Here is a 7,417-nt window from a genome sequence, read left to right on the forward strand (position 1 = left end):
GAATTCCCAGGTCACGTACTTGATCTGAGGGAGTAATATTGGTGATTCCTTAATCACACTATCTCTCAGTTTTTTGGGGGATTTAATGTTTCAGTTGAGAGTTTCTTGTATGGCCTTCATGTATGCTGAGTCACATTTTTTTAAAATGTTTTTTGTCGCATGGAATATAGAATTATATATCGTCTGCATATAGGAAGAAGTGGAGTCCTAGGTTTGCTAGTAATGCACATATAGGCAGCAGGTATATGTTGAATAGTGTGGCCGAGGGTGCCTGTATTGATAGGGAAGGTATCTGAAATTTAATTACCCAATTTTATTTGGAATGTCCTATCTTTTAGGAAGGATGAGAACCATTTGTTAACATTTCCATCTCTTCCATGCTGGTGGCATAGAGTTGTATGGTCAAATGTGTCGAAAGCCGTTTTTAAATCAATTAACACAGGATATATGATTTGTTGTTGTCAAAGCCTTGTAGTATAGGGTCGGCTAAGGAAATGAGTAGGGTTTCTGCGGAGTGGTTTTTTTTTCTGGATCCAAATTGGTTTGGGTATAGTATATTATCTTCTAGGTGGTTCTCTAGCTATGATAAAACTGCTTTTTCAAGAACTTTCCAGATGAAATGAATCTCGTGGGTCACATCTTGTTACTTCTGCTAAATTAGGTGTATCTATGTTATATAGTAATCAGCAAAAAACGACATGGTGTAAGTATTATCTCCCATCTTGAAAACATACAATTTAAGGTAATAGGAAGTGCTTCATATTAGAAGGACTCAGTAGCAAAGAGGAAATTTGAAAAAAAAAGGGGGGAAAAATGCTTTTAATATGGGGTAAGATAAGAGGTCATTACTGTGTATGTTCTTATTAGAACATTTGTACTACATTCATTGTGTGTTTCTTTCTAGAGATGTGCTTCGGGTAAAAATTTTGTGTTGGGCTTCGTTTCGGGGGCCCCCTGCAGGAATTTCATTTTTCCTGTGGTTTGGGGTTTTTGGGGGGGGGGGCCTCTATTTTTGGGTTAGTGCGTGCTAGCTCAAAAATGAATTTTTTTTTCTGAAATTTCAGAAAAAATTAAATCGTTTTTCGGTTCTCCCGAACCATTCCAAATTAGGCAATTTCATTAACATTGCCTAATTTGGAAAAAACGATTGTACATCCCTATTTCTTTTCGTTTAGCGGTTGATCTTTTTCCTGGGTGGTAGCTCCTAATATGGAACCTAACATCGTGTAACTACAGCAAGGGTTATTTTTCCCTATATGCAACACCTTGCACTTGTCCACATTAAATTTCATCTGCCATTTGGATGCCCAATCTTCCAGTCTTGCAAGGTCCTCTTGTAATGTAGCACAATCCGCTTGTGATTTAACTACTCTGAATAATTTTGTATCATCCACAAATTTGATAACCTCACTCATCGTATTCCTTTCCAGATCATTTATATATATATTGAAAAGCACCGGTCCAAGTACAGATCCCTGAGGCACTCCACTGTTTACCCTTTTCCACTGAGAAAATTGACCATTTAATCCTACTCTGTTTCCTGTCTTTTAGCCAGTTTGTAATCACGAAAGAACATAGTCTCCTATCCCATGACTTTTTAGTTTTCTTAGAAGCCTCCCATGAGAGACTTTGTCAAATGCCTTCTGAAAATCCAAATATTTATTTATTTATTTAGTTAGTTTTTTTTATTATACCAGCATTCATGACAGGAGTCACATCATGTCGGTTTACATTTAACAGGGTGTGATATATACATATAACTAAAAAAATTCTAAACAAGTGCATGGTAAGAAAATTGCAGTTACAATAAAACAGGGAAGTGTACAACTGGGAGCAGAAGAAAGTAAAGAAGAAGGAGATTAAGAGCAAATTATTTAGAATGTTGCAAAACATTTTACTGTGAAGTGGAGTTGATGTAGTGAAGGAAGATGTTAACACAATGTTTGTAATGTCTGATAGTAACTGGCTGAATGGTAAGGATCAGTTGAGGTCTGGATAAGCTTATTTAAAAAGCCATGTTTTCAGCCTTTTCCTGAACGTTGGTAGGCACGGTTCCTGTCGCAGGTTGGATGGTATGGAGTTCCATAGTGGTGGTCCTGCTGTTGAGAATGCTCTGTCTTTCAGGGATTTATGTTGAAAGGTTTTGGCATGTGGAACATGGAGTGATTCTTTATTAGACTCTCTAATGTGTCTGGCGGAGGAATGTTTTTTGAAAGGAATTTGTAAGTTGAGCGGGGCGTGTTGATGGATGACTTTGTAAATGGTGGTGATGGACTTGTATATGATTCTGTAGTGGATTGGCAACCAATGTTGGTCTTTGAGAATTGGGGTGATGTGGTCAATTCTCCTCGAGTTAGTCAGAATTCTGGCTGCTGTATTCTGAACCATCTGTAGCGGTTTGGTATGAGTCGCGGGGAGACCTAATAAAATAGAGTTGCAATAATCAATCTTGGAGAAGATTATTGCTTGTAAAATTGTTCTGAAGTCCTGAGGGTAGAAGAGTGGCTTAATTCTTTTTAGGACATGTAATTTGTGAAAACAATCTTTGGTAGTTTGGTTGATGAATGATTTTAGGTTTAGACGGTTGTCAATGATAGCTCCTAGGTCTCTAACGTGGGAGGTTTGAAGATTAGCTGGAGGGTTTGTAGTGAGGTGGTTGTTTTCAGGGGATATAAACAGAGCTTTGGAGTCGAAGATGAGATTGTGGATCTTGTGAGCATAAAAGTCCCTCTTTGTCTTTAAAGTGATGCTCTTGTATAAGTGGAGGGAGTGTTTGTATTCAGATAGGGAGGTCGGAGAAGGGGCTTTACGCCATTTTCTTTCCTTGTGACATTGGAGCTGTTTGAGTTTTCAAAGTTCATCGTTGAACCACGGTTGTCTTTTTGTTGCATTTTGTTTGAGTTTTTTTGTTGTCATGGGACAGAGTATATTTGCTACTGATTCAGTTATTTTGGCCCAGAATTGGAGTGCCGAGTTAGGAGTGGAGACGTCAATGAGAGAGAGATCTGGGACTAAGAGTTTGGTGAGGTGCTCCGAGGAGCAAGTTTTCCTGTATAGAAATGATGGTAGGGAGCAGTGGTTGTAGCCCGATTGTAACAGTGAAAAGGAGGTGGAGATTAAGGAGTGGTCTGACCAAGGGACTTGTTTGCATACTGGTTACTCAGTGCTAGAAATGCCTGAGTTTGTAAAGATGAGGTCTAGCGTATGACCCGCTTTGTGGGTAGGTTTGTTGATTAGCTGCTTAAATCCCATGGCTGACATGGCAGTGAGGAAAGCTTCACAGTTGGTTATGTGAGGGGATTTATCTACATGTAAGTTGAAATCTCCCAGGATTATGGCTGGGGAGTCCAGATTTAGGTGTGATGCTATTATTTTGATGGGAGAGGCATCAGAATCTAGTAGGCCTGGGGGGGGCATATACCAGAAGAATTTGAAGATGTTCTGATTTGAACAGGCCTGTTTCTAGTTTGGTGGATGATTTGATTGGATATTGTGCGAATCTCAGAGACTTTTTGACTGCTAGGAGAATACCCCGCCTCTTTTTTTTTTTTTTTTTGCCTCGGGATGGAGAACAAGTCGTAGGTCTGTGTTGGTAGTTGGTTTATGTGAGCGATGTCTGAGGTTTTGAGCCATGTTTCAGTTATGGCGCAGAAGTCTGGATTTGTGTCAAGTAGGCACTCCTACCGCAGGTCAAGACAAGGATGTCGGTGGCTCCCTGCTGCAAGGCAATCGGGAATATCAGCGGCTTCCAGGCCGCAAAGGGAAGGCAGCACGACGGCGGCTCCACACCACGAAAGACATCATCGGCAGGGGCTCTCCAGGCTGTGGAGGAAGTGAGGATGTTGGCGGCCTCCCAGCCATGAGAGATAACAAGGGCAGCGGCGGCTCCCCCTGCCACGGAGAGAAGATAGCGGCGGCACTCCCGCCACATGGAGGACAGCAGCACTTGAGCCACAGGAAGCAGCGGCATCGGCGGCCTCTGGGCCATGAGAGGTGAGAGGCTGCTTGTGGTTGGGGCCTGCAAGCAGAATCATAACAGGAACTATGATCATCACCTCTTTTTTTTCTTACTGGTTATTCCTCTCTCTGTGCAGCCCAGCATTTTTCTAGGTTTAGCCATTGCCTTGTGACATTGCTTCATCATCTTCAGATCACCAGACATTATTACCCCAAGATCCCTTTCTTGGTCCATGTACATCAGTCTTTCATCCATCATATACAACTCTTTTGGATTACCGCAAATCAGATGCATGACTATGCATCTCTGAACAACTTGACTCTGTTGCCAAAGAGGGAGAAAATCAGGATCCCTGTATCAGGGTTCTGAGGATGTGTTCATCTCAATGAGTGATACTGGGACTCCAGTCTGAGGGATCGCTGCAGAAATGCGGAAGATGAATGATTGGATTATTCCCTGTTTTTTAAAATAACTGCAGTCTGGACGAATGACGGAGGCTCTTCCAACCTGGTACTGGTGGTATAACATTCTCTATGAAGACAAGGCTATGCTTCTGCACCTCAATAGGAGTTGATGGGGTTTTTTTGTTTGTTTTTGTTTTAGGCAAGCAACAATATGGAGCTGGAGACTCTAATCAGAAGCCCCCTGCTATCAGTCTAGAAAAATGAGGGCTATGGTAATTAGAGGTGGTAGGTAAGATAAGCCCTTCAGCAGCTGGCCTAGAGTGGCCAGTATATAGCTGCTTCCAGTGCCTCCGTACATCCTGTGCATTGAGTGTGCCATCAATGGCATCACATCCCTTGGTGCGCCACACATCGAGCGCATTCAGTACTACACTGTTTATGCCATGTGCACCAAGGATTTTTGCGCTAACCTCTCTGATGCTGACATTTCTTCTATGCAGGCTTCAGCTCAATGCAGGACAATGTTAACACTCAACCTCGTGGCTTCAATTTAGGCCCTTGGTGGAGTTCATGAGGAGCTCCTGCTCAACTTATTTCCCGGTGAGATAACACTGTGGGGGGAGGATCTATTGTCACTTCTGAGAGACTTACACAGTTCCTCTATGTATGGTACTCTGTAGTCAGAGGCAAGCAGGGATAACATTCCATGAAGGACGTCACCTTATTACGATGCAGTTCTTTGGCCATTTTGAGGCGATAAAAGTCCTTTTCTTTGTAGCACTGAAAAAAGCTGTTGTGGGTGCTGCAGTGCAGCAAGGCAACTAAAAGTTAAGAAAACTGAGAAGAAAGAAAAAAAATTCAAGGGATTATGAAAAAATATCTGGAGAGACTGAGTACATGTCTGTGCTGTGCTCCTACAAAAAAAGATTTGAGGAGGCTCTCCAGGCAACGCCCACACAGGAACTCCCATACATGTTTAGTAGAGCTCAAGGTTCTACTAGTTAGGAGAAATGAGTGTTTGGGCCGCCACATGATATCACCCACAGATCATGGCTAATTCAGCTTGGTGACAGAAAATGAATAATTATACTCTATGATTTATGAAAAGAATGTCTGTATGATAGAATGGCATTAAATGACAGTAAATGTAGAGTAAAAGAATTGACAATGTGGTAGAGTTGGGGGTGGATCTTGGTTGCTCTCCATCCAACCAAAAAGGCATTTTGCTGTCTGGCAAGATCCCAAATAGTAGATGTCATGCTTTCCCCAAATCTACCTGGTTAATAACTGTTCATGGACATTTCCTCTAGGAACTTGTCCAAATCATTTTTAAACCCAACTACGTTAACTGCCTTTACCATATACTCTGGCACTGATTTGCAGTTTAACCATGCATTGAGCGAAAAAATATTTTCTCTTGTTTGTTTTAAATGTGCTTAGTAACTTCATGGAGCGTCCCCTACTCTTATTTTTTGAAACAGTAAACAATTGAATTGCATTTACCCATTCAACATATGATTTTATAGATCTCTTCATATTTTCCTTCAGCCATCTCTTCTCCAAGGTGAAAAGTCCTAACCTCTGTAGCCTTTTCTCATAGGAAATGATAAAGGGGACGTTCCATTCTGTTGTGATTCCACTCGCGGGAGAGCTCCATGAGCGGCTTCACTCACCTGAACACCACTGGTCCCGAAGCCACCTGGCCGGTGTTGCCGCTTGTCTCCTGCTCAGTCTTGGAGCGCCGCTGTCCTCAACACCGCCTCTGCCTGGCTGCTGCTCTCCTCTGGCCTTGCGACAGAATGCCACTGCCACAGCTCCTGCTCCTAACGGCATGCCTAAGCGTGTGCATGTGCATCTCTTCAGGATTTAAGGGGCCCGTAGTGGGAAATGCCACGGTGCCTTCCAATGAATCACCTCCTAACAGCCCTATAAAAGGGCTCTGCAAGAGTCTTCAGATCCTGTGGTCTTCTGTTTCCCGTATTCATCATTGGAGGTCCTCCATGTCTTCGTTCCTGTGATGTTCCTGGTCTCTCGTCAAGTTCCTGGTTCCTGTGTCTTCTGAATCCTATCTCAGGCTTCGTCTTGTTCCTGAATCCAAGTCTTCATCTTGATCCTGGTTCCGGCCTTCAGTCCTGTCTCGGGTTTTCACAGTCTTCATCACTGGTTCAAGTGTTTGGAAGTCCTTCCTTGATTTTAAAGTCTGAGTCGAGTTCCTGAGTCTTGTCCCCGGTCTTCAGAGTTCTTGTTCCAGCTTCTGTTTTATTTCAAGTCTTTGAGTCCAGTGCCTGCGCCACTATTGGCATAGTCCACAACTAGGCCAGGGGTTGTGTAGGGTGCACAGTGGCATCAGACTCCTCAGCATCTTTGTCTTGTTTCCAAGCCTTGAGCCTTCATCTTCTTTCCAAGTCTTCAGTGTCATATCCAAGCCTTCGTCATGTCTTGTCTTGAGTCCTCAGCCTTCTTGTTCAAGGGGGAGCAGCATTGAACAAGAATAAGTGTAAGGAATAACACTTAATGGAAATGGTGAATCCCTGGGCCGATGACAGATGACAGCACCCTCAAGAGGAGATCCTGATAGGGACCACCGGCTAGGCTGGAGTACTGAGACAAACACAGATAGTTCTTTATTAAACTGGAAGTAGAACCACCAAAGGTGGCAGTAGTGAGTTGATGTGCCCGGCAGGGCTGAAGTCCCTTTGATACTGGAACTACAATCTCTGAGTTGCTGAGCTGTAAGGAGAGACTATAGGTAGTGAGTGGACAGGGTATGCTGAGCATATAACCAGTGGTAGATAATACTCTCACAACAGTAAATGTCTGCAAAGTCTTCCAATGCAACAGAGTCTTCAGTATGCAGGAACAGGAGCTGCAGGAGAGTACTGGTTCCTATAGGCAGTCTGAAATAGAACTCACAATAACTGTGTATGGGATGGCTTCTGGAATGGAAGAGAGGCTAGGAGAGATTTAGGAACATAGGCCCTTGTGGAGCGAGTACCGGTTCCTATCTGTAATCCGTAATGGTAATTCACGATCTCTGTACCTGCGATAACGTCTT

Source organism: Rhinatrema bivittatum, chromosome 2 (genome assembly GCF_901001135.1).
Source record: "Rhinatrema bivittatum chromosome 2, aRhiBiv1.1, whole genome shotgun sequence".
Classification (NCBI taxonomy): domain Eukaryota; kingdom Metazoa; phylum Chordata; class Amphibia; order Gymnophiona; family Rhinatrematidae; genus Rhinatrema; species Rhinatrema bivittatum.